General features: G+C 50.9%; 1 protein-coding gene across 15 annotated transcripts in view; it reads right to left on the reverse strand.

The window, feature by feature from the left end:
* Positions 1-27,368, reverse strand: part of RIMBP2 (RIMS binding protein 2) — a 130,963-nt gene that overhangs the window by 87,158 nt on the left and 16,437 nt on the right. For 13 of the 15 annotated variants that reach the window (XM_066371191.1, XM_066371203.1, XM_066371197.1 and 10 more), the window contains exon 2: positions 14,130-14,264. The exons of the other annotated variants lie outside the window; for them this stretch is intronic. The gene's annotated coding sequence lies outside the window, so the exon portion shown is untranslated. The remainder of the gene's footprint in view (positions 1-14,129; positions 14,265-27,368) is intronic. 15 annotated transcript variants of the gene reach the window in all.

Genomic DNA, 27,368 nt, shown 5'->3' on the forward strand with positions numbered 1-27,368 from the left:
TTGCTAACCAGTAATTGAAGAATCAATACCCTGATCCCGGTGACCTTACTAGCCCAGCCACAGTCAGTAACAGCAGTGAACACATCGCCCTCTCAGAGAGACCCAGACGAGCTAACAGCAACGTGATATGAGCTCCTTAACCGAAGACCCTTACACACACATTCACAAGCACATACACACTTCTTTGTTCTGTTCTGTGTTGCTTCCTGCTGAAATAAGTCAAAACAGACTCATTTTTTTAAAAGCAGCAGCTCTCAGTGAAAACACTCACTTAGGCACTCAAAGAAGAATTTTTCTTTCTGCACACAAAGCTCCTCCTTTTTCCAATGGGGGTCTTCTGAACCCTTGCCCAGAGGGTAGGACCCCTCAGACCAGCTGGAGCCTGGGCCTCTCTGCTCCTCAGCAAAGGCAAGGGGTTCCTGTGACTCCGGGACCCAGTGACACAGCTCCCAGGAAAGACCGTGCACTTCAGCCAGGCAGCCAGCTCCTGCCCATGAACTAGGGCCACCGACCTCCTGGTGTGCCTGGGACTGAGGGCCGCAGGCCCTGTGTGTGGGCTTTCTGTGCTAACCCTATTACAGTCTCAGGGGGACGGAATGGATGGGCCACCACATAAACACCCCTCTGCAGGGGTAGCTTCCACTGAGATCCAGTCTGTGCCTCTGCACCTACACGAGTCTCCCCAGTGCGCAGCCCAGGAACTCGCCGGCTCTCGGCTCCTCACCGGCACTCCCTGACCTGCCGGGGCATCGGGCTGTCCTGTGACCCTGCAGTCACCTCCCAGGAGCTTCTGGGAGTCATGTCCTCTGAGCTCCAGCACCCCCCGCGCCAGGCAGAGGCACGAGCCCACCCGCCACACGTCCTCCTTCACAGAACACGTGGGCACCCGCTCTCCTCTCTGGGAAAACGTCCCAGTCCAGGGTTTTCTCCTGCCATCAGACCTTTGTCTGGAACTTGTTTTGGTGTGAGGTCTGGAGAGGACGGTAACTGCCCATGTCACTCAGAGCTGTCAGGCAGGTGCCGTTTACAAAGTAGTCTTTCTTTCAGTATTGACTTGAAATAAAAATGTCAGATTTCAAATTCTTATGTGCGATAACAGTGATAACCCTTTATCATTAAAGCTGTACGGTGTTCAGGCCCCATAGTGAGCACTGTGCACAAGCGTGGCACCATCACTGACCCGGTTTTGGCAACAAAGTCACCAACATGTGGACAGGCTAAATCCACGGTATTCAAACTGGGGTCCCCCAAGCCACCTATGGCACCGGACCTGAGTCAGTCTATGAGGGACCCTCAGGGCAGGATGCACACCCCTATGTGCCAGTCACAGATTTAAATAACCTGCCCAATGTCATGGCTGGTTGATAGAGTGGCACTTGACCCCAGTGGCTGTATTCCAGAAACACCACCAGCATCCCTTCTCGTAGAAACACAGGGCCGCGTCCTGGTTTTCTGAGCAGAGCAGGGCAGAACGACCGCTGTGTTTGCTCTGACACGGGAGCCTCCTCCATGTTCTTGCTGATGTCTGAAAATCTCCAAATACCCCATGGCCCAACCCTCCGGCTTCTTACCAGTATTCTAAATATCATTATTTCCTCCATCGAACTGTAAACAGGGCTGGGAGAGCAATAGTAGTGACTGTAATAATAATGATAACATGAAATGATACTTATGAAATATTAGTAACAGAAACAACTGCTGCTTGCTGAGCGTGCCTGCCTGTGGAAGAGTTTCGTATCCCACCTCCTCCACTCTGGTAACAGCCCGCCTGGGAGGGTCCCCTTATCACTCCTCTCCCAAAGGAGAGACTGAGGCCAGGTATGTGCACACGCAGGCCCAGGCCAACAGCTAACGCGGGGTGGAGCTGGGACGCGTATCCTGGGGAGCTCCAGGGGTGGGTGGGGCCAGGGCAGAGGGACGTTCAGATGGGTTCCCGCTGCCCCCACTGCCCTGTACCCAGGGAGAGACGCAGGACCAGCAGGGCTGCTCTCCCAGCGAACACTCTAGGCTGCCTCTATGCCATGGTTCCCAAACGTACCTGCACATGGGAGTCACTGGGGGGTATTTTCAAACTCCCAAAAGTTGGGCCACACCCCAGAGCAACTCAGTTACCCTCCCAGGGGAGGGGAATGTGTCCTGCCGCCAGGTGTGGGTGTGGTTAGGACCACTGTTCTCAGTTCAGCGTCTGGGAGGGGCTGGTGTTCTGACCGGGCCATACAAACCCGCTCTGCATTCCTCGTCTTTCCAGAAAATTCATGGAAGGGGGTTTGTGTGGAAGTATCTTCTCAGGGAGGGCAGTCCCACACCAAGGACAGAGGGGGTTCTCAGTAAAATAACCCGAGAGAGCTGTGTCTGTGATGAGTGTTCTCAGCCTGTCACCGAGCACCTGGCAGGCAGAAACCCACTCTGAAGGATGTCATCCCTGCAACCTGGGCAGAAGCTGAAGTCCAGCCACCCGCTGACAACTCACATAACTGCTCCCAATTAGCCACCAGCATCTCGAAGACCAGGTGACTGAGCCCCCCGTGAGAAGGCAGAGGCCAGACAGCCCCACAGCAGCGAGGACACACTATGCCCTCTGCTGGGCCAGCGCCAGCGGGGCCCTACCACAAAGTGCTTCCAGAAAGACACCATTGAGACCCCCGACCGCCTCCGGGCTTCCCACAGCCGTTCTCGTCCACGGCAGAGTCACAACCTGGCAGCTCAAGACGGATTAGAGGGGAGGCTAGAAAACCAAGAGGTTCACACCCGCCCAGGGTGCAGACGAGACCCCTGTACTTCTCCCAGACACAGACGGATGGGTCTGTGCTCCTGGTGGAGGCCGGTGGCCTGCTGGGCACAGCCTGAGTCCCACTCCACTGCCCCTGTGACACTGTTCAAGTAAGGCCATGTTAGATAGTCACCCAGGGAGGTCTAGAACAGCAGACCCCACCTTCAATGTTACCCCACCTCTACCCCCGTGTCTATTCCCACAGTCCTGGCGGTTGTCTCCCTTCCACGGCCACAGCGTCTATGGGATCAGCCACCCCCCCCCCCCAGCTTCAGGAGTCAATCAAGCCGCTAGAATGCTGCTTCCTCCCCTCGACTTTAAGCCCTGCCAGCGACCTCACCACTGCTTCCTGTTTCTCTCCCCAAAGCTCACAAGCTACAGTCCCTCCCAGTCTTTTCCAAGTCCTAGCTGAGAGGGCTGCCTCCATGCCAGACCTGGCCCAGACTCAGCCCACGGTAGCCACTCCATCCCCTTGTCCAGCGGGGTGGTGTGTTTGGAATCAGGGTTCGGGCACCCCTCTTGCTGCCCAGGCTAGCTCTCGGTGGGCTCCAACCAGCAGGGAGAACCAAGCAACGATGGAGATCACGCACACAGCCGGTCCAAATCACCAGAACTCTTGTCCTCAGTGGAAATGGACAAACCTACCAGCTGCCAGAGCCCCAAGGCTACCCACTTGCACTGGGCAGGGGCAGGGCAGGCCATGGAGAGAAGGGTACAGACCCCTGGCAAATGCGGTTATCTCCTCTATTCCTGTGGGACTGGCAGCCACTGGGCTGCGGCATATGCATCATGCTGAGAGCGAGCTGTGTCCATAGATTAAAAATTGACTTGCTTTCCAGCCAGGTTTCCAGCTGGGTGCCTTAATTGAGTTTGGTTGTGAGTGGTACTGAGCTGCAGGCATCCTGGAGGCCGGCCTGGAGGAGGCCTTCTGCTTAGGGAGAGTTTTACAAGCTCTGTAATGAAGTTACCCTCCAGCCCACAAGCAACGCTTATCACCAGAGTCACCCTGGGCTCTCCCGCATATGCAATTAGGAACGCAGTGACTGGTCTACTTCTCCAAAGATGTTTGGTGGACTCGCGTCTGAGAAGGGAAAGGCCAGAGGGCTTGATCTCACTGGGGGAAAGCTACTCTAAAAGAGAGGCAATGATGAATTAAGTTAGTCATTTAATCGAGCAGCTACTGTATGTTCAGTATGCAAACACCTGTGATAATATCCCTCTAGAACAGGGGTCGGGAACCTATGGCTCACGAGCCAGATGTGGCTCTTTTGATGGCTGCATCTGGCTCACAGACAAATCTTTAATAAAAAAATAATAACAAAAAAAAAATAGCGTTAAAAATATAAAACATTCTCATGTATTGCAATCCATTCATTTCCTACCGCTCATGTTCATGGTTGTGGGTAGGCCAATCACAGCTGTCCTCTGGGACAACACCAAATTTTTATTAGATAATGCATAATGTACACGGGTCGTTGTATGGCTCTCACAAAATTACATTTTAAAATATGTGGCGTTCATGGCTCTCGGCCAAAAAGTTTCCCGACTCCTGCTCTAGAAACTTCTGGCGACCTTTATAGCTAATGGACTTGCAATGAGAAGCATTCAAGAGACAGCTCTTAATTAGCTCCACCCCAACCCAGATGCTGGCCGAGAAAGGTCTCCAGAGAGACCTCTCCTTACTTGAGGACTGTCTGCACAGTGCTGATCCCTGCACGAGGCACACCTGAGCACTGGCCCTCACCCTCGTCAGCACTCCTGCAATGGGTCTTACGCTGGCCCCTTCTGCACACGAGGAAATGGTCTCTCTTGTCTGTCTCTCCCCACAGCCAGACCCCCCTCAACAGCTCAGCCTCAGTGTCCCGAAGGCACATTCAGGATCACGAGAGCCGGGTGGCTCCAATCCCAGACGCACCCTCTGGAGTCCTGAGAATGTGGACATTAGGGTCCTCCTTCCATTTGTGGTAAGGTGCCAGAGAACTGTAAAACAGTATTGGCAACGCCATTTGTTGGGCAGATAAAATGTATTATGCTCACTTTGTTAAAGAGGCCGTTGCCCAGGTGGTATTAATGTGTGTTGGGGTGGGCTAAAGGCAGGCAGAATCCTTGTAGCCTGGGGCTTGGTTTTGGGATTAAGCCTTTCCTACCCTTTTTGGTGTAAGGTGGTACAATCCTATCATGCCTCAGAGAAGTGACTTTGTATTAAGAGACTTCCCTATTATGTATATTGGATTAAGGGTTTGGATTTCTATACTATAAAATGGGAACGGAGCGGGAGTTTGGTTCTTGGTTCCTGAGATTTTCAGCAGAGGAGAGAGTAGAGCCAGCAGCGGGAGGAGGCCACGTGGAGGAGGTCAGGAGAAGCAGCCAAGATGGTGGAGTGCTGAGTGAGATGCCAGTTTGTGTAGAGTTTGTATCTGGGATAAGGAAGGAGATGGGGAACTGAGGAGAAGAAGGCTGGTGAGCTAGAAATCTTTGATTCTAGGAAACTCGGATAAGTCAGTGGCTTTGTGAGCACTGAGTGTGACTGGGTTTTGGAGCCCGGTGTATGTTTTTACTTGCCCGCCGGGTGCAAGGTAGGATTAAAGGCTATGGCCCATCAGTTTTTGGCTCCGCTGTTTCTTTACCGACTGTCCGAATCCAATGCGAACCTGCATGGGCCGGGCTGCTGTGATAGTGGCCCTGGCCCTGCCTGCTGGCTTTACACCATTTTAAAGAGGAAAAGTCAGGCTTTCTGTCCTGTCCTTTCTTTGGAAAATGGAGGGAAAAGGATATAGAAATCTCCTGACTTACAAGGACAACTGGGTCATTTAGTTTTAGTTCTCTGAAAGGATTAAGTTTATCTGAAGAACTTCCTTTCCCTTTCAAGAAGAGATAGAATTTACATACCACCCTACATTGATTTTAGTTCTCCCTTCCTTCCTGGAATCCTCTAGACCAGTGGTCCCCAACCTTTTTTGGGCCACAGACCGGTTTAATGTCAGAAAATATTTTCACAGATTGGCCTTCAGGGTGGCACGGATAAATGTATCATGTGACCGAGACAAGCATCAAGAGTGAGTCTTAGATGAATGTAACAGAGGGAATCTGGTCATTTTTTTAAAATAATCATCATTCAGACTTAAATATAAATAAAACAGAAATAATGTAAGTTATTTATTCTTTCTCTGTGGACCGGTACCAAATGGCCCACGGACCGGTACCGGTCCATGGCCCGGGGGTTGGGGACCACTGCTCTAGGCCAGTGGTAGTCAACCTGGTCTCTACCGCCCACTAGTGGGCATTCCAGCTTTCATGGTGGGCGGTAGTGGAGCAACCAAAGTATAAATTAAAGGATAGATTTAACTATAATAAGTTGTTTTATAAAGATTTATTCTGCCAAACTACTTGGTAAGTCATTATTATTATATTATGTACTTTAACTTGCTGTAACTCTGCTTTATAAATTTTATAAAGTAAAGTTACTTCCCTACTTTATAAATCACCATTACTGTGGAACCAGTGGGCGGTTAGAAAATTTTACTACTAAACAGAGATACAAAAGTGGGCGGTAGGTATAAAAAGGTTGACTACCCCTGCTCTAGGCAAAGGAGGAGAGATAGACACTAAAAGCAGGGATCCCCAAACTTTTTACACAGGGGGCCAGTTCACTGTCCCTCAGACCGCTGGAGGGCCAGACTATAAAAAAAACTATGAACAAATCCCTATGCACACTGCACATATCTTATTTTAAAGTAAAAAAACAAAACGGGAACAAATACAATATTTAAAATAAAGAACAAGTAAATTTAAATCAACAAACTGACCAGTATTTCAATGGGAACTATGCTCCTCTCACTGACCACCAATGAAAGAGGTGCCCCTTCCGGAAGTGCAGTGGGGGCCGGATAAATGGCCTCAGGGGGCCGCATGCAGCCCGCGGGCCGTAGTTTGGGGACCCCTGACTAAAAGGTTTATAAATGTATTTTGATATGTAAAATGACATAACCATTGTGTTACCCTGAAAGTTTTAATGTTTCTTAAATCCCCTAGACAAATGTATCTTATTAATGATTGTGTCATGCTGTCATGCCCCCCCCAACCTGTGTGTGGTCAAAGGGTATATAACCAGCCTCTGAGATACATTTGGGGCTGCATGATTGGGTCAGATATTCCCCATGTTAGTCATATGCAGCCAGCATATTAATAAATCTCCTCCTTTTAATATAACCCTTCAAAATTCATCTGGACTTGGTGTCTCTATGTAAACCTGCAGAAGTGAGGTACGGTATTCTACAACATTTGGGGTATGGTACTTTACAACACATTTAGGGGAGCTACAGGCGGCCAACTAGATGTTAACAGCTTTCTTGCTAATGAAGTTTCTGTTTTTTTAAGTTGCTTTGTGGGAAGCTACCTTCAAATTGTGGCACCAAATTGGCAAAACTGGGGAAATAAATGGCTTTTCAATGTATTGTATTCTTTTCACTCATTTATCCATTGGATCATCTAATCGTTTATGCAGGCAGCATAGCTGCTGCTATTGTCAGAGAGACATCCTAGGTCAGGGGTCCCCAAACTATGGCCCGCGGGCTGCATGCGGCCCCCTGAGGCCATTTATCCGGCCCCCACTGCACTTCCGGAAGGGGCACCTCTTTCATTGGTGGTCAGTGAGAGGAGCATAGTTCCCATTGAAATACTGGTCAGTTTGTTGATTTAAATTTACTTGTTCTTTATTTTAAATATTGTATTTGTTCCCGTTTTGTTTTTTTACTTTAAAATAAGATATGTGCAGTGTGCATAGGGATTTGTTCATAGTTTTTTTTTATAGTCTGGCCCTCCAGCGGTCTGAGGGACAGTGAACTGGCCCCCTGTGTAAAAAGTTTGGGGACCCCTGTCCTAGGTGCTGGAAAACAGTAAACAAGGCTAACTCCCTGCCGTCGGGAAGTACATCACAGTGAGTCATCCAGATCATAGACAGACAGACAACCACAGCTGCAGGCTGTCTAGAGAGCTTTTAAGATGCATTAAGATAATTGCATCACAAAGCCAATCATCCCGACCAGGACTGAAATGCTGCTGTCTCTCTACAGTCTATGTCATCTTGGGCTTCTGAGATCCTCGGGAAACATACCCCTCAAATGCAAGGAAACCTACCACCCCCAGCTTAGAGTGGAGGCGGTGCGTCTGACTTGCCTACAGTAAACAAGGGGGGGTGGTAAAGTGGATTCAGAAAGCAGCAGCTCTGGATCAAGGGACCTGGGACACTTCCAGGTGAAACAGGAAGTGTGTGAGTACTTCTTTCCACAGTGACCAATTAGCACGGATCCCTGTCGTCATGGGAACCAGACATATTCCACAGCCACAGGTTAAAAATTAAGTTCCACCTGTGGTCGCGTCCCCTTATCAATCTCTCTGCATCCAAAGCCTCATCTGCGTGGGCAGCTGGCTGCCCTCTGCCCGGAACAGCTGCCACTGGTAAATGCCCTGTTGCCTGGTTACTAATTGGTGACACTGGAAACGCTGACTGGACCGCATCAGGAGAGAGATGGCCCTGCAGAAAGCACGCTGTCCTTGGCCTTCATGCCAGAGTGAACAAGGGGCCCGGCGGGCCAGCACTGTCCCCCGGGAGGCTCCTAGAGGCGTAGAGGACCCCGCTCAGAGCTGCCTTGCCCGCCCACACAACGGGGCAGGGAGGGAAGGGGACAAGGAGGCTCTGGACTTGTGCCACGCAGGCTGTGAAGGGTCACAAGGGAGAACCCACTTGGGCCCCTCGCCGGCTTCTGGTGTTTGACAACCTTGGTGCCCCTCGACTGGTAGATCACCCCCCACCTCTGCCTCCCTCTTCGCATGCATTTTCCCGGGCATATCCATCTCTCTGCCCAAACTCCTCCCTTTTTATAAGGACACCAGTCTTATTGGTTGAGTCTCAGGGAATGACCTCATTTTGACTAGAGTGACTCTTTAAAGACCCTACCTCCCAATAAAGTCACACTGAGGTCCTGGGGGTCAGGACTCCAACCTTTTGTGGGAGCACAAGTCACCTCTAACAGACTACAAAGGGACCCAGGGGGCCACTCCAGACACCCTGGCAAGCATCGGGAATCTGCAAATCCGAGCTCCTGCAGGGTGAGGCCGGGTCCCCTGTCGGCGCACCTGTGATTGTAAGGTTAGCAACAGGCAGGCAAGCGATGTGCCTGAGATCCGGCAGGCTGGAGATACAAACATGCAGAACACACCTCCGATGGAGGGACAGGTAAGCGCTCTCACGATCCCCTGGGGAGCTAGGTCATTCTTTTGTGGGGAAGAAGACCCTTCGATGAACATGAAAACTCTTGATCCTCATCAGGGGCTTCAGGAAAAGGTGTACTACAAGATGGGTGTGGAGGCACCAGACTTCAGGTGGACGCCCTCCATGAGTGGAAAGCAGGAAGCCCCAGCAAGGAGAGTTTTAAGTACTACCTGACGTTTAGAGCCTCACTGTAGACGTGTCAAGAAATAGAAAAATAGCAACAGATCTGTGAGCTCTAAGTGCACAATGAAGGGGCTCTGGTTGTAACTGAAGCTAACATAGAGGAAACTGAGATTCTCAAAACATTGCTTGGGCTCCTGGATCAAACCATTCCTGAAGCTGGACAACCCCCTCTTCAGTTACACCAGCCAATGAACTCCCCTTTCTGATGAAGCTAGTTTGAGCTGGGTTTTTATCACTAGCAAGCTAAAGAGCCCTGACAAACACACGAGCACAGGGCAGAGCAAGCCCAAAGACCTTTCCGAGAACACATTAAGACCAGCAGCCCCAGGTGCCTGTTCCACAGAACAAAAAAAGAAAGTCAAGTGCATTCCAAGGTCTAGCTTGGCCAAGAGACAAGAGTAGAAAAGATACTGTGAAGACCCATCTGCCAGAGCCAATAGTCTGAGATTCTCAGCTGTTTCCAGAGTCCCTGCCAGCTGCACGTGCACTGCACCTTGCTCTTTCTGCCCTTGCTGCCCTAGCCTCATGGGTGCTTCCTGACAGGCTCAGGACAGCAACCATGACAGTGTAACTATAGCCGCCATGAAGACTTTGATAACAGGGCCCGTTCCATCTTGACTTGTCTACTTAAAAAAAAAAAAAAAAAGGAACAAACAAAATGGAATTTAAAATACATAATTGCTTTAGTCGTGAAGGGTAATGACATTAAAAGCCATTTTAACCAGACATTTTCACATAAATCACATTATGCCAAGACAGTCTGTCCTGAGACCCCGACCAGACATGAGCCCGGAACTTGGGGGCAGCCCTGTCTGACCACTGTCTCAGGCTTAGTCCTGGAGCCTGGGAAACGCCTGCAGCTCCCAAGTTGTATCTCAGGCTATTGGGGACTGGGTCTCCCCAAACACTACAAGTCTGTCATTTCTGTGTCTCAACTATTTACATCCTGTTTTCCTTAACCAAGCATGTGTGTTTTATGGACGTCAAGATAACAACAAAGGACACTTTATATCACTACCATGAAACCGCTGGTTAAAATGCTAGTTATAATCATTCTAATAAATCATTACATTTACTCCAGCTAATACATGAGTGTATCTGTGTCTATGCTGTCACCTGGAGGACACTCTGGAAATACTGGGTTGGTCAACAGATCAAGGCAAAGCCAGGCTGACAGTCAGAAAATTCTCCACGGAGTAGAGATGCGGCAATCTCTCTTTCTCTCTCTGGCTGTACTCACGGCTTGAATGTAACCATGTCTGCTCTGAGAGCTCTCGGCACTGAGTCAACATTCTTGCTGGCCAACCCCAGGAAGAAGGAACATTCGACTTATGTAGGAGGCAGATGGCATGGGTCAAAGTCCCAGGACACTGGTGGGTCCACTTCCTCCCACTGTCAATGATTCCTGGTTTCAACAAATATTGACTGAGCACCTATAACGTACTGCCAGGTGGTTAGACTACCCATGCGTGTGTGCACACACATACATAAACATATAGAGAAAGGTTCAGAAAGACCGAACTGATGACAGCAGCTAGCTTGGTAGAAGAAAGAGTCAAAGACACTTTGTGAGTTTTCACAAACTGAATGTATCATTTTTCGCCCCAGTAACGACAAATGAACTTGAAAAGGAGCAGAGCTGTGTCTGTGTGCATGTGGAGACATACACACATGAATGTGCACACATAAATGTGCACACACACAAATGTACACACACTAATACACACATCCCATCTCTGTACATTGACCTACTTCATAACATATGGAGACGTGTGTGTGGCTGCGTACCCATGGGAAGAGGTCTGGAAATCCTGAAAGGAAAATCCACACCGTTACTAGTGGTCACCAGCAGGGTTAGGCATAGGAAAGTGACACTGGCCACCTGAACTTCCTGCCTTGCATAGCCCTGAAGAAGGTGACTTCACTCACTCACCCTCTACTGCCCCTGAAGTCTCACAAGGGAAAGGGATTTTAAAGACACTCACCCATATTCACAAGCCTCTGTGAAAGCGTTACTGAGACAGAGCTTCTCCAACTCAGGTCTGTGAACAAACATCCTAACAGTCTAGTTGCACGGAGGGGCGTCTGCTGGAGGGACGGTGACCTCGTATTAGGAATAATGACCAGCACAGATATCTAAATAGAACGTTGCCCTCAGAGAGCTTAAACCCTGGCAACCATGCAGGCCAGCTGGAGGCAGACTGAACTTGCCTCGGATTGCAGAAACTCTCTGTGCCTCCTGAGTCAACCATGCAAGCCTCTGGTGCTCACGGACCAGGCCTCCTGTTTCCATAAGTCATGAGGCTCTGTTTCTGATTGCTTTCCCTTCGCAGTGAAATAATTCATCCATTCCCTTCCAAAGTGAAAATAAAAGCTAAATTTAAATGTAATAACTTAATGATGCATCTGCAAAGCAGCCAACAATCTATCCAAAAAAAATCAGCCCGTTCCAAATATAGACAGAGTCCCACACATGCACATCATTCCTCTCTGCCGCTTTAACCCCAGAACGACCAAAACAAAAACATCAAGTAACCTGCTCTCAAGATCAACTTCCTGCACCCCCAAGAGAACAAAGCAACGTCTGTGGCCCTAGGCCATGGGGAGTAAATGAGCTGAAAAAATTACACTCAAGTAACGACCCACATCAGTCAGTGAGATGCATCCTGTTTGAAAGTGTTCTTAATGACACAATTTGTCTGTTTAGGGCATGCAGATAAACAAATAAATTACATCCGTGGAGAACTGCTGCTGCTATGTTGGTAATGATGAAAGAGATGAGTTTTGGGGATATTTTCCAGGCACCTCCCTACCCCCAAGGATCCTGCCTTTACGGATTAAATGATAGCTTTTTGTGTTTGGGGTTTTGGTTGAAACTGAAAATAAATCGCTACCAAGTATATATCCTATGTCTGAAACAGCCTAGATTCACACACAGAAAATGAACTCATAAATTAGAACTCACAGGAGTGGGTGTGAACTTAGTCTGCGGAACATATACTGGCTGAGGCCATTCTTACCATCACTATCACCACCACCATCCCCACTACCATTATCATCACAATCACCATCACCACTACCATCATCATCACCATCACCATCATCATCACCATCACCACTACCATCATCATCACCACCACCACCAACACCACCACTATCACCACCACCATCATCACCATCACCATCACCATCATCACCACCACCATCATCATCACCATCACTATCACCATCATCACCACCATCATCACCACCAACACCACCACCATCACCACCAACATCACCACCATCATCATCACCATCATCATCACCATCACCACCATCATCATCACCATCACCATCACCATCACCATCATCACCATCACCACCACCATCACCACCAACACCACCACCATCATCATCACCACCATCATCACTACCATCATCACTATCACCATCATGTTCACTGGAATATGAAACTCAGACCCATTTGTTTCTTTTTTTTTTTTAATTTTTTATTCAGAGACAGAGAGAGAGTCAGAGAGAGGGATAGATAGGGACAGACAGACAGGAACGGAGAGAGATGAGAGGCATCAATCATCAGTTTTTCATTGAGACACTTGAATTGTTCATTGATTGCTTTCTCATATGTGCCTTGACCACGGGCCTTCAGCAGACCGAGTAACCCCTTGCTCGAGCCAGCGACCTTGGGTCCAAGCTGGTGAGTTCTGCTCAAACCAGATGAGCCCGAGCTCAAGCTGGCGACCTCGGGGTCTCGAACCTGGGTCCTCGGCATCCCAGTCTGACGCTCTATCCACTGCGCCACTGCCTGGTCAGGCAGACCCATTTGTTTCTATCAGGAATAACCTCCAGTGCCATGCTCAGACAGCTGGTTCACTTTATGCTTTGTGTTCTAAATGTCTAACAACCACAGCAACCACAGCCTACCCAGCCATTTGCCATGTGAAAACCTTTGGCAGAAAGAAGCGGCTATTGTTCTAACCACCTACAATCATCTCAGGATCACAGGGTGTGAAGGACTGCTCCGTGTTCTGATCATGCCTCCATACAGCAACCCACAAACCAAACACACATAAAGAAACAAAGGAGGCAGCCCAGGTGTCACTCCTGAACTTTGGGCCCTGCCATCTGACTGCTGCTTTTCTCCATGTGTATGTGTAACGCAAACTCAAAAAACAGTTTCAGTGCAAAATGATATCCAAATCTTCCCCACAAATCTGAGGCTCTTTCCATCGCTCTCATCTTAGGCGAAATGACCCCTCCCTCCTACCACATCATCCATGCCAAAATCTGAACATCATGCTTGTCATGCCTTCCCACTTCTCTTCCCCTGTCCATCACAATGACTGACAGATCCAACAGCCCATTCATCTGCAATCTCATGAATGTCCTTCACTCTCATTACTGACACCCGATCCAAGCCTCCACTGCCACTCATCTGGACGGCACGTGGCCTCCTCACTCTCCCTGCTACCACACTTGCTCCATCTCTACACAAGTTTTGGAGTGATTGCTTTAGAAGGCAACTTTGGCCACGCCACTCTCCCACCTAAAATGTGTCACGACTGGCTGGCCATTGCTCTTCAAATTTACAGTCAATATACTAACACAGCCAACAAGGCCCTAAATGAGCTTCCCTGTCCATCTCTCTCTGCCTCTGTGTACAGAAAACTGCTTTCCATGCATCTGGCTCCTTCTTGCCTTGGGGACTTTGCACTGTCATCCCCCCATGACCCTACTCTCTCTACAACATCTGCTCTGGTCACCATGTTGCCCTCTCCAGCTAACTGACATACAGTTGACAGTTAACCATCACATGTTGAATAGACCACTAACCAGTGAAGATACAGACATAGCCCTTGACAAACACGGGGCATAGCTCCTCAGAAGGAAGGAAAGACAACTTACCACAAAATTCCACGACTGGGTTCCTGGTCTCAGGACAGGAAGTGGGAAACTCCCAGGTGTGTCTTCCCAACGTCGGGTCTGACCAAATGTGTCTTCTGGACCCACAGGCTTCAGGTATGATGGGTCATTTCTAAACTGTAGGAAGAAGCATACCATCTCCAGTCACACAAGAACAGCCTCTGAGTTGGCTTTTCTGCTCTGTCACTCTCCGCCATACCTAAGACACAGGAGACCTCAGGGACTGTGCTACCATTTCCCAGTTCTTAGCACTGAGGGCTGAGTAACAGAGCTGAGAGTGAACCATGGTCCCTGCCAGACACGGTTCTCTCCCTCCCTTCAACCAGATTTCTCGGTGTAGAATGTGCAGAACTACACCCCCTCCCTGCTGCAGAGCTTCTGTGACCGCCTGGGATCTGCAAGTTGCTCAGCACACACACAAAGAGAGAGAGAGAGAGAGAGAGAGAGAGAAAGTTTGGCTCACTGCCCACCCTATCTCATTGTGACACGCAGCTGGCTGATGACAACGGTGGACAGAATATCCTTCACTGCATAAACATGACGGCCACGGATTCCCAGAAGTGTTACTACAGGTCCAATTGATGAATTTAGGACTGAAACCCAGTCCGAATGACCAAAATCCGATTTGTGTCAATAGAGTAAACATTTCCTGCCTACGAAGATCCTGGCAGTTGTCAGACACAAACACAAACAAGACCGAGTACTTCCAGGACTCGCAATCTGACGGGGAGGCCAGAACATCCATGTGTAATTGTAATTCGAGGTCAACTTTAATAAGATTTAGAGTGATGCGCAGAGGAGATGGGGAGGGACTGTCTAGACAGGGGACTGGAGGCTGGAGGCTTATTTCCTGGAGACGGTTAATGACAGAGCTCAGGACCCAGGGGCAGCAGGTGGAGCTCCCAACAGTGAAGCATCATACTGAAAAACAGAAACTGAGAGAGACCCTCTCTTCCTCCTTTCCCCCTCCCCCTGCACAAAGCAGGTAGTTGGGCCTTTCTCCACACCACCCTCAAACTGGGCAGCAGACTAGAGACATCATTTTTATAGAAAACAGTGATCTAAGAAAGTCTCCCACATGGTGACACTAGCAGCTGCCACAACAGAATCTCCAGTGTCCTTGCTGTTACCTTGACGTGAGCCGCCATGGACAAGGCCCCCTGGCACCCATGGGATTGTCAAGACCTTGCTCCAAAACCAAACCACCAACTAAGGATTACTGGCTACATTAAAAAAAAAGAAGAAGAAGAAAGAAGAAGAAGATTAAAATCAAAGGATATAAAAGTGAAACCCAGAAGAGAGTGCAGCAATCAAAAGAAACTTGATGAGGATGAGAACAAGATGGTTGGAGAGAACAACAGAGGACAAAAGGAATTCGTGTCAATAACCACGAAGTTGCTAAAATGAAGTTTAAATGGTAAGAGTGGAAGATAAAGTTAAGGAAATCACGCCAAGTGGAAGAAAGAGAGTGAGAGAGAGTGAAAGAGAGAGAGAGAGAGAGAGAGAGGGAAGGGAGGGAGGGAGGGAGGGAGGGAGGAAGGAAGGCAGACAGGCTCTAAAGAACAAATCTGGGGCCCTGGCCAGTTGGCTCAGTGGTAGAGCATCAGCCTGGCATGCGGGAGTCCCGGGTTCGATTTCCGGCCAGGGCACACAGGAGAAGCGCCCATCTGCTTCTCCACCCCTCCCCCTCTCCTTCCTCTCTGTCTCTCTCTTCCCCTCCCGCAGCCAAGGCTCCATTGGAGTAAAGTTGGCCCGGGCGCTGAGGATGGCTCTGTGGCCTCTGCCTCGGGCGCTAGAATGGCTCTGGTTGCAACAGAGCAATGCCCCAGATGGGCAGAGCATCGCCCCCTGGTGGGCATGCCGGGTGGATCCTGGTTGGGCGCATGCGGAGTCTGTCTGACTGCCTCCCCGTTTCCAACTTCAGAAAAATAAAAAAAAATTTTTTTTAATTTAAAAAAAGAACAAATCTGGGAGGTCTAACTTCTACTGATAAGATTTCCAAAGAGAGAAAATGTAGAGAAGGAAACTGTCAGTAAAAATAGAAGAACGTGTCCTAGATTAACAGACCGTATGAGAGCTCTGCAAATCAAGTGCAAAAACAAACACCAAAAAAAACCCCACAAAAAACAAAACAAAAAATACTAAAAGTTGGCCCTGGCCGGTTGGCTCAGTGGTAGAGCATCAGCCTGGCGTACAGGAGTCCCAGGTTCGATTCCCGGCCAGGGCACACAGGAGAAGCGCCCACCTGCTTCTCCACCCCTCCCCCTCTCTTTCCTCTCTGTCTCTCTCTTCCCCTCCCACAGCCGAGGCTCCATTGGAGCAAAGATGGCCCGGGCACTGGGGATGGCTCCTTGGCCTCTGCCTCAGGCGCTAGAGTGGCTCTGGTCGCAACAGAACTACGCCCCGGATGGGCAGAGCATCGCCCCCTGGTGGGCGTGCCGGGTGGATCCCGGTCGGGCGCATGCGGGAGTCTGTCTGACTGCCTCCCTGTTTCCAGCTTCAGAAAAATACAAAAAACAAACAAACAAAAAATACTAAAAGAGAAAGCCGGAGAATCTAAGAAACCGCACATCCAACAAAGCAGTGAAAGAGAACTTCCAGGGTGACAGTTGAGCCTCAGGCCTCGAGAAATCTGTCTGTAGCAAGAAGACAGGGCTATAAAAGTTAAGTATCTGATGGAAACGAAGACTCAAAAAAAAAAAAGGTTTGATATGGAAAAGGCCCAGGAAAGAATTTTCAGCATGCGGATTGCATGGGGCACAATTGAAACTGAGGCAACTAATAACTCCAAAGAAAGAAAAAAGCCACTAACTGGTTCTACTGTTACCGCGTTACCAACAGACACATAATAACAACATAAACACTTGCTCACTTCACTAAAGCAGCAATTCACCTCCAGCTGTACTCAGGGCGGTGGGGTCTTCACCTACCACTGCACTTGCACATGGCACGGCTGGCTCGCGGGGCTGGCAGATTCTTTAAGGTAGGGCCCTCCTGTGCATTGTAGGGTGTTTAGCAGCAGCTCCAGTAGTAGCAATCAGACACCAGCAGCATGCACACCCAAGTCATAAAAAAATGCCTCCTGACACAACCCCTGGGGGACAGAGTTGCCCCTGCTTGAGAATCATCTATCTACCATGACAGGGAGGACCTTTCTGACTGATGAAAACTGATCAGTCAGAAATAGCTGTGTACGCATTTCATTTAGGATTACTGAGGTCACTGAAAGAAGAAGCTCACTAGAAGTGTTAAAAGTGGGTTAAAGGGACAACAGGCAGAAGACAACACCAGTAATGGCTGGTTCTATTACACACCCTCGGGCAATATTGATTTCTGCGCTATGCGCGTGTGTTTCAAACTTAAAAATCCACTTGGAGTGCAAAAGAAGGCAAGCTTCTGTCTACTTTGGGAATTCACCGAAGTCTTCGTGTATCAATCTTGTTACATGAACACCCTCAATATGCTTGTCTTTCCTCTAAATCACATGAAACAGATAGCTTATTCCATAACATCATGGTTTGTAAAACCTATGCACCTCCTCAACTCCTCTGCTACACCACACTGCTCCACTCACTACCCTGCGAGAGTGACTATGACAAGCCCTGAAAGGCATGAGGTAGTCTCTACGCACATCCCAAGGGCCAAAAAGAGTGTGAGTCAAAGCACCTCCCCCCCAGAAGAAGCCCAGCCAGCATGACATGTCCTGTGTCTTGACCACCTCCTCTGAATGTAAATCCCCCAAGACCCAATGGCCACCCACACATCATTTGTCCTAAGTAATCCCGTCTCTCAGAGAAAGTTAGGGATGCCACAAAAATAAAAATACAGAAAATGGTAACTGACAAGTTATGCTAATATTTTCTAATTCTATTAAAGAGAAAAAATATCTTAAGTAGGGCAATAATTCCCAGCTTCTCGATGCATTTAACAAATTTTGGTGCTCTCTGCATAGGATAAAAAAAAAATCACTTTTTTTTTTCCTTCATCTTTCTGGCTCTGGGTCTCTGCTTTTTCAAGCACTCTCCATTCTCGACTCTCTGCCCCACCCCCTGTCCACTCAGGGTTGGGGCTCAGTGGGTCTCATAACTCTCTATCCCACCAGGCTGACTTGTTAATGGTTACAAAGCATGAAAAACGACTACATATAATTACAGGTGAAGTGTGGTGATGATTCGTTCAGAAGCGGTCCAGCAAGGCAATGCCTTTCTTGAGGGGAGGTGCATGATCCACTCCCGCTGCACCCCAGCACATGTGAATGCTGGACTCCAGTACCCCTTCATACAAGCTTCTCAACAGAGCCGCCTGGGCAGAGCAGGGGAACAAAGCAATAATTTACTGATGTCCATTCTGTACGCTGCCCTCAAACACCAAGCCGCCTAAAACTCTGACCAAAGGCGCTGGCCTGCAAACACATTCACCGCTGAGCGCAAAGGAAATCCTTCTGCCCTGAGGAGCGGCCAGTCCTGCTACTTGTTGTCAGGGACAGATTCAGCCTGCATCATCTAACCATCTACGACAAGATTCTCCCCACACAGAAAAAATAAGAAGGAACCCCCAGGTCTGACAGCCAGCATGGCCTCCTGACATTTTCACATCTGTGATTTCAACCAATCTTAGACTTAACACAAAAGAAGAATCTGATTCTATTTATCTGAAACCTTCATGGCATTAAACCCGGCCTCGTGGGCCAGGCTTAAAGAACTGGCAGACGCTGCCCAAAAATTGAACAGGAAGAAAGAGTTAAAACTTTCCACTGGAGAACGTCACAACTTTGAACCTATGCTGCTTCCACGCCACTACTGCGATGCTACAGTGAGCACCTCCAGACTCGGCATCCAGAGGACGGAGACTTCCCGAGGGTGTCCAGCTGAATGGATGGACACGGGAGCCTCCCACCTGCACAGGAGAGACCTGTGCAGCCTTGGTCCCATGTGACACCCAGTGTAAGCGTCCTGTCACGTCCACCCAAGTAATGACCTCAGTGCAGGAGAACCTTCCTAGCCGGACATGGGGACGGACTCCGTACGTGCCCACAGGGTGGCCACGGTGATTCATGCCACAATCGCGACTGATTCATGCCACAATCGCGACCCCAAGGCTCTGAAATCCTGCATTGTCACAAACTCCACAGCTGCGAAGGCCCCTCCCCTTGATCCACAGGAGTCGTTTTCTCCATCCTCTGGCCAGCCGCCTCCAGGAAACTGACTTTCCTGCCTCTTGTCTAAGACCCACCCCCTTTACCCACCAGACTCTACCAGCCCCCGCCCAGAGTGGGTACTCACAAGATGCTGGGGTCGGTGCTCTGGGAGACCACAGGAACCAGCCCAGGCCACCCAGGAAGCACCTGCTTCCTGTCCCCAAGGACAGCAGCTCCCAGCCTCTGATGTCTGTGCCTGGCGGCAAGCGGGAAGGCTGTTTACTTATTCATACCCTGCCCCACCAGCCAGGAACTGCTTTGTGTCAGCTGAATAGGATGGGAACTCAATCCCCAATGCAGACTGCTCAGCACATGGCGTGTCCGTGTCCATCACAGCGTCATCACGCACAGGAGAACGCAGACGGCCCCAGAGTACTAGGGAAACAATCGTACCCTCCTTCCCTCAACCTGCCTGTGCCCTCTGACTGTCCCTAGCCCGGATGCACCCACCATGGGAGAAGAGGCAAGGTTCAGGCGGGGTTCCCTGGTCCCCTGGAAGGGCTGTGGGTGCTGAGGGCGAGAAGATGGAAATGTTTCAGAGTCAACAAGAAGCCCTGGAGGGCCGAGGGGGCCAAGAGAGGTCCATCTGTGTCAGGGTTACGACGGCCTGTGCTTTATCTCAGTAACCATGGGGTCTCCACATGGGGCAGGGCGGCACTGAGGGAGAGAAGTCACGGGATGCAGAGAACAAGCTGACCCAGACTCAGAAGAACTGTGTCAGGGGGTGGCTGCAGGGAACATGGCTGGAGGAGGTCATCTCTCTTCTTTTCGTGGAGAATTTACTCACTGGCGGCTACCGGTGACCACCGTCAAAACCTCCCCCAGGAAGCCAGTGCCCCTACCTCTGCCTCCGCACGGGGTGGGACACAGCCATCACGTTTTGTGTGTCTTGCCAAGCACCCCACTGAGTGTGGAGCCAAAGCTGCCACTCAAACGTCTGTTGAAATAGCAAATGAACAAAGCCTTCACGTCAAGTGTTGTTTCAGAAGGCGTACCAGTCAGGATGGGTCAGGTTATGCAGTGGTGACAGAGAGCCCTCAGATATCTGGGGCATAAACAAAAGACAGGTTTGTACCCCACTGAGGCTCAGTTGTGGAGGGTTGGCTCCAGCTCTGCTTACCCGTCCCCACTCTGGGCCCAGATGGATGGGGCCAGAAATTAGGGAGTGACCACACTGCCTACACCACACAGACAGCGGCCCTCGCTGAGCTGCCCTGCTGGGCTAAGTCCTCACATGTTCACCCAGCCTTCTCCCTTCCTGTCCACGGGTCATGGCTCTGATGCCACCCCTCCCCCAGAGGCTGTCTCCAACCTCCCGGGCTAAAGCACGCAGCCCCTAACCATCTCCCACCAGACATTAACTGCTTATCATGAGCTGTCCCATTGGAAGGCACGGTCACTGAGAGCACAGCCCTGGCTCATTTCGATCCCCACCGTGCCCCGAGACCAGTGCCAGCCACACAGCAAATGCTCAATAAACCCTGGCTGAGCGAAAGAAGGAAGAAGGCAGCACACCACATCGGAGAAGCCAGAACGTTGGTGTAATTGCTTACAAAATTAGAGAGCTTGAGAAGCGCCCTTCCCAGAGAAAGTCATATAATATAAATTCTGATCCAGGGCGGCACAATGAGAGTGACATAATTAGAGTGCGGGCTTTCGGCCACACACAGGGAGTCCACGTCAGCCCCACACTGTGTGGTGTGGGTCCGGTTCAAGACCAATCCGGATGATGGACAGCATGAGGCAGAGCTGGGGTGCTGGCAGCAAATGTCCATTGGCTCTGTGCACCCAGTCCTGCTGCTCATGTAGCCACCTCCTGACTCCACAGGCACCTCCCGGGGCACAGCCCGCAAGAAAGGGCAGAGAGGCCACAGGGGCGGGCGCCTGGCCCTGCTGACATGGTGGACCGGAATGAGACGCAGGCCATACTCCGGGGGAGACATCAGAGGCTGTGTGGCTGCAAAGGGGAGCCTGCTTTAAACTGTGGGCAGCACAGAGAAGGACAGATGAGGAGACACTGCCCTCAAGCTGAGGACAGTGAGTTCCTGGGATCACACCAGGTCTGATGCTTCCCTGGCCTATGGACCTTCAAGTGACATGAGTCTATTCGTCCCCATTTCAATACTTCAGCCACTTGGAGGTGCCTTTTCTTTTCACAGAAAGATTCCCAAAGAACAGAAATCTGACTTGAAGAAGCTTCTCCGTTTTGGCCTTCCTTGCCTAACGAGATGGATTCACTAGAGCTTCTTTCAAATGACTCAATAGCCTGGTTTGTATTCCAATGCTTTTAGAGCAAAAAGAAAACACTGCCACCAGCGAGGGACACTTCCTGTTTCCCCACCCCCACCCCCAGTGCCAGGAGCCCTGAACCACAACCACACTGAGGTGACTAAGTCCTTGTTCCTCTGCTCCTGGGGACCCATCCCTCCTGACCTCGAGGTGCTCTGTGAACAGGTGCTTTTCTGGCACCGGTCCAAGATCACAAGCACACCTCCGATCAGATGGCAGCGCCCTGGAGGTCTGGGGAGGTTTCCCAGTTTGAGCTTTAAACAGGGAGCGCTGTCATGGCAGGGGTGCCTTGTTTAAAATACAACCGGATCAAGCTACATCTGGAGTGAGCCTTCAATGTCAGCTACAAGCGAACAGGAGAAAGCAGGCTCCACAGTGAAATGACTTACTGGTGGTCATTCGTTTATCTCTTACAGCAGGGGTCAGGAACCTTTTTGGCTGCAAGAGCCATGAATGCCACATATTTTAAAATATAATTCTGTGAGAGCCATACAACAACCCATGTACGTTAAGCATTAGCCAATAAAAATTTGGTGTTGTCCCGGAGGACAGCTGTGATTGGCTCCAGCCACCTGCAACCATGAACATGAGCGGTAGGAAATGAATGGATTGTAATTCATGAGAATGTTTTATATTTTTAACATTATTATTTTTTTATTAAAGATTTGTCTGCGAGCCAGGTGCAGCCATCAAAAGAGCCACATCTGGCTCACTAGCCATAAGTTTCCGACCCCTGTCTTATAGTATCAGTGGGTGCCAGCGGTTCTTGCTGGTGGCAGCCTTCCTCTGCACGGCCACCTGGAGCCCCAGGTATGGCCCCTTCCCTCTGTGGCCCCCATGCTCTGGGGCCTCATGGGCCTCAGCACCCAGCACAGGTGGGGTAAGAAGGCTGTGCTGTGTCCACTTGGCACGGCCATCTGTGAATGGGAGCCAGGCTTCCTTTACGTGTGAGCTCGGCAGGGAAGCCATGGCACAGGGTGTACCAGGCACAGGGCATGCTAGGCGGGGTCTCCTGAGCCCCACAGGACCATCTGCCCAGAGGTCAGTTTCCTAACTTGGCTGAAAGTTTCCTAACCTGAAAACCACGTGGAAACATCATGCAGAGACAGACACTGACCTTGCATTAATCTCATTATCTGCAGACCCCTCTCTCCAATGCAGTGAGCAAGGAAAGGTAGGGTTGTTTTCTCAACTCATCACCATTTCTGGGGGGGGGGAGACAGTGGGGGGGTGATGGTGACAGGGAGAACTCTGTTCCTTCAGAACAAGCAGTGCTGTGTGCAGCTCACATCTTGTGATGATGCAGGTCTGTCACCATGGCTCCGCCCTCCAGGAGCCAACGGTGACTACACAAAAATGACAGTGTCAGCTAGGAAACAGAAGCAGCGTCCCCTGCACACACACACACGGCAGCACCAGCCCACCAGGCCCAGCCTGGAGGCAGGAAGAGCGCCCGTCTCAATCGGCCTGCACGTGGGACTAGACAGTCTAACGACCAAAGGGATCCTGCTCTGGGTCCAGGGACAAAGAGGGATTTTCACTGCCTGAGAAGTCAATGGCATCGACCTGCGATTTCGTCCAAGGGGACAGGGGCCAACAAGCTGTGGAGAGAGTCTAGCAGGGGCGGAGACAGCAAATAAGAAAGCTTTATTTTATTAGGCTCAGGAGTCCCCTTGTTCAAACTATTAGCTTTAATTGTCTTGTGAAGTGCATGATTTCCAGCCTCTGATGTTACTGTGCAGTAGCTGCCCAGGGTGTTTCTTTTAAAATGTCCCTTTGATATGTATTTTATCTTGCTTTGCCTATGCCCGTGCTGAGAACAGTCCGAACCAGAGACTGGGTAGCTGGATGTGCGGACAGACTGAGGGGCAGAGTGTGTGCCTGAGGCTGAGCCCCCAGACACTGAACTTTTCTGCTCTGGCCTCCCAGCACGAGTCAAGAGCCCCAGCAGCCTGGGGGGTGGCCTGCAGTCTGACTTCAATGGTCCTCCAGTCCTGCTTCAGAGGCTGACTAGAGGCCTCTGGTTCTGAGATGTGACAAGCACCTAGCTCCATGGGCAAGAATGCAAATTCCACTGTCCATGTGTATGTATTTACAGGAAATGCAAAAAAGCCTTCTTCTCTACTCTGCGCTGGGAGAAAACACAGTCATTTCAATGACGAAGGAAAGGAAACAAGTTTGAAAAGAAAGGGGACCAGGAGAATCATATTTCACTGAGTAAATTGACAAAAGGTCAAAAAGCTTGATCTCTGCCACCGTGGTGCTCCAGTCTGAAAACTGAACCACCATTTAAATATTTATAGGCAGGAGCCTGACCAGCAGTGATGGTTGTTGAATGCACGTGGCTGCCAGGCTGGGATCAGTTCACAGGTAGTCATGAGGTTCCCTTCTGAGAGGGCTCGTGGTCAGGGCGAGGCCACCACTGCTCCTGAAGAAGGTCCTGCTCCTGCCACTGGGGCAGGACCCGTGCCACTGCGTCCCGGACGCCCACGGCGCCTCATTCAATCAACGAGAGTACATACATGCTGGGCAGGACTGTTGATGGAAATGAGAAACTGTTTTCCATCAGCAGCGAGTCTGAGGGGGGGCTAAGCAGCATGTGGGAGGGAAGAAGGGAGGGAGGGAGGCCAAGTGGCACAGGGTGGCGCTCACAGTCACGTGATGTGGAGGGAGCAGGCCTTCCCTTCCAAGGAGGAGTCCTTAAACCCCAGCGAGCACAGTGCCAGTTCTTCAGGTGCCCTCTCTCCCCTCCGCCCTGTGGGTGGAGAGGGAGCTCAGAGCTGCACCCTAAGCTGAGCAAGAACTCACACTTAAAGAGTTTTAATAGCAAATCCTACACGGAGCAGTAGTGGTGGGGGGGATGTCAAAACACGGAGGCCAGCATGGCAGGGATGAATGAAGCGGGAGGTGGGATGGGGGTGGAAATCTAAATGGCTGACTGGGGCCAAGCGGAATGATTTTTTTTTTTCAAGAAAACTCTCAGGTGTTTGGAATAGTATGGGAAATGTTTGTACTTTTGGTTCTGGACATGGGCAACAAATTCAAAATTGAGAACATATGTCTGCAGGCCTTCTCAGGGCATTTAGATCAACACTTTGTGACCTTTGCCCTTTTCCTTCCCACTTGCCTTCATGTCCTTCCTCCACTTAGGGGCTTGTTCTGTCCCCAGAAAAGCAAGGAAGTCCCCAATATTCGGGCAGCCCCTCTCAGAAGGGGAACAGAGGAATGGCTGCTGCTGGGGAAACAGAGTCAGACCACTCCCGCTGATCTTCCTGGAGCGACGCCATTTGGGCTCCATTGTCCCAGCAGCCACTAACCTGCTCCCTGTCTGGGTTCCCAAGGACCTGCAGGAACTGCTGTGGGCAGAGGAGGTGGGGCCCGACCACAGCCCACCTGCGTCCCTGTCCTGTATCTGGGGCCAGCTGGGAGCTCTCCGGAAGACGGTCCCCACCCGCCTGGAGCAGGCACCCCTCTTTGTCTCAGACACAGAGAGGCCAAAAGCCCAAGTGGTGAACCCCTAAATAAGCAATCAAATGCCCCACACAGGTGCCCAGCTGGAACTGAGGGGCAGGGAGGAGGGGGGCATGACCCCAGTGATGCCCACAAACTCCAGTAGCCCAGCGTTCATGAGCCCCAAGCCACGGCAGCGCCCCTCAGTGCGCAGTGCGTCTGTGGGAAGGTGGGTCGCTCGCCCATGGAAGAGCCCCTTGTTCATGGTGAGGACATGGCCAGACACAGCAGCCTGCCTCTTGGGATAAATCGGGAGGGCAGGGCCATGTCTCTGCAGACCCGGGCATGCAGAGCCGATCTGCAAGGCTGGACGAGCCAGGCACCGGGGTGACATGTCCCTAACATCGGCATGCTCACCCCTAACCTTCAGTTGCTTTATTATCGCCAGAGACTATTTTAAATTAGGATAAAATACAACGTAAAATTTATGGTGTTAAAGTGTGCAGTGTTGTGGCGTTGGGTCCAGGCACAATGCTAAGCGAGTACCACCACTGTGTGGTTTCAGAATGTTTCCAAATAGAAACCACACCCCTACCAGCCATCATTCCCTCCCCCCTCTGGCCAGCCACCCCCACCGCCCGCCCAGCTCCTGGCTGCCACCCATCCACTTCTATCTCTGGTTTCTCCTGTTCTGGACATTTCATGTAAGTGGACCTTTTGTGCCTGGCTTCTCTCACTCAGCATCATGGTCTCAAGGTCCATCCACATTGGAGCAGGGGTCAGTGCTCCCTCCCTCTTCATGGCCGCATAATATTCCAGGGTATGGGTGGACCACGTGATGTTTGTCCCTGCCACCACTGACAGGCATGCAGCAGACTTTTGCACATGCGCTCGTTCAGTCATCTAGATGGGTTGAGACTATTATCGCACTTCACAGATTCTATAAGTAAGGATAAGAGTACCGAGAGAAGATCACTGCTCTAGAGGCACCGGCTCTAATGGGGCAGACCCAGGTTGGACCTAAGTCTTCTTGAAACGCCACCCTGCTCGCACCAGACCGCTGCCTCTGTTCTTGATTTCGTCAGCCCAACCTCAGGGAACGAAGGCTAGGCTGACGCCCCACGCTGTTTGCTCGTCCTCAGCTCTGTGCCCATGCCCGAAGGTTCCCTGACCCCAGCATCCCACTGCCCCATCGCCTTGCCCCGAGGGGCATGCCTCTCTCCACGTGCGGCAGCAGAACCGCCTTCTGCAGGACTGGCTGCTCCTTGGCCAAATCCCTTTCTCTGCCCTGTGACCTCCCCAACCCCACCTCTCACTGCCGCACCAGCAGCCTGCGCACACCACACCTTTATCCTTCATGCCATTCTGACATCTACCCTGAGCCCTCACACTTCTCCCCAATACTTCCCTCTGAGAGCGTATCCGTCAGATTGATTTCGGCCAAGTGTCACAGGACACCTGTGCCTCCATCAGTGATGAGCTGAGCTACTGTCCCCCATGACTCTGGAACACAACACGGGCCAGTATGATGGGCCAGCTTTGCTCCTTCCCCAGGCCCTGAGCTGTGGCCAGCGCCCCCGGTGCCGCCACAAACGCCCTTCTGAAAATGGGCCAGCCTCCAGTGAATGTCCTCTGGCCTTCTGTCTGACCTGAATCCCTCTCCCCGCACCTGCGCTTTCTGGTCTTGTCTGCTCCTCCCTGTATGAGAAACCTGTGCGGCATACCTCAGAGATGTTCCAGACCCCCAGTCAGCACACCTGCCCACCCACAGTGGCCCCTGGCTACTCCCTGGTCCCCACCCGATGAAGTTTCTCCTCACAAGGACCAGGTTTCTTATGTATTTGACACTCAGCCACTCGATGTCAATGGGGTCAAGGCAGTGGTTAGCACATGTCTCTGTTGCACACCATCCTGTCTGCTGCAGGGCAGTTTAGGGCACAGAACACAGCCCATGCGTCACCGGTGGGACCTTGAGGCTGCCACTGCCACACGTGAGGGCAGTGCAAACAAGGGCCTGAGTGTCACAGTCACGTGGCTGCACTGGACCCCAAGGGAGGAGGTCCGGCTATGACAGCTGCCCATCAAATCACTGTTCGGATTAAATGCACCCGCTGGGCTGAGAGGGGCTGCGTCGGCCCAGCTGAGGATCCAATGAGGAAGCAAGTGGCTATGCTGTGCTTGGGCCCTGGCCATGGCGCCCACAGCCAGTATTTAGTGCACAACCTTGCACCTCAGTGGGCGGCCGGCGGCAGGGCCAGGGCTCATCTTCTAACACCACTCAATGA

The sequence above is a fragment of the Saccopteryx leptura genome, chromosome 2, assembly GCF_036850995.1.
Source record: "Saccopteryx leptura isolate mSacLep1 chromosome 2, mSacLep1_pri_phased_curated, whole genome shotgun sequence".
NCBI lineage: Eukaryota > Metazoa > Chordata > Mammalia > Chiroptera > Emballonuridae > Saccopteryx > Saccopteryx leptura.